This window comes from Penaeus monodon, chromosome 27 (genome assembly GCF_015228065.2).
Source record: "Penaeus monodon isolate SGIC_2016 chromosome 27, NSTDA_Pmon_1, whole genome shotgun sequence".
NCBI lineage: Eukaryota > Metazoa > Arthropoda > Malacostraca > Decapoda > Penaeidae > Penaeus > Penaeus monodon.
Window position 1 is genome coordinate 33,538,963 of NC_051412.1, and position 427 is coordinate 33,539,389.

The following is a 427-nucleotide window of genomic DNA, read 5'->3' on the forward strand; positions in this document are numbered from 1 at the left end:
AGGGAAAGGTCAGAGTAGTAAAAAGGAAGAAAAATGGGTAAAGAAAGAAAGAAAGCGAAAAGAAAAGAAGGAAAAGATATAAAAAGATTGAGAAGATGAAAAAAAACAAAACGAAAAGAGATAAAAACAGCAAAGCCAATTTAGTAATGGTGTCTTCCACAATCGCAATGGGACCTAAAAGAGACACTTATATTTATATTGCTTCACTTGATCCACTTTTCTCTGCTCTCTCGTTGCAGATAAATGACATCAAGACCCTGCATGTCTGAAGCATAACAATATTTCATGAATTATATTGCGATGCATTTGTACTGATGCACTAAATCAAGTGATATTGGATAATCTTGTTATATATTTCTGTTTATACGAAGAGAGAATAGAGGAGAGGGACAGGTGGATTGTTAATATGGAAAATTGAACTTAGAAT

General features: G+C 33.0%; 1 protein-coding gene across 1 annotated transcript in view; it reads right to left on the minus strand.

Moving 5' to 3' along the window:
- The window catches only part of LOC119590500 (synaptogenesis protein syg-2-like), a 61,352-nt gene that overhangs the window by 54,401 nt on the left and 6,524 nt on the right, over nucleotides 1-427 (minus strand). The gene's annotated exons all lie outside the window — the stretch shown is intronic.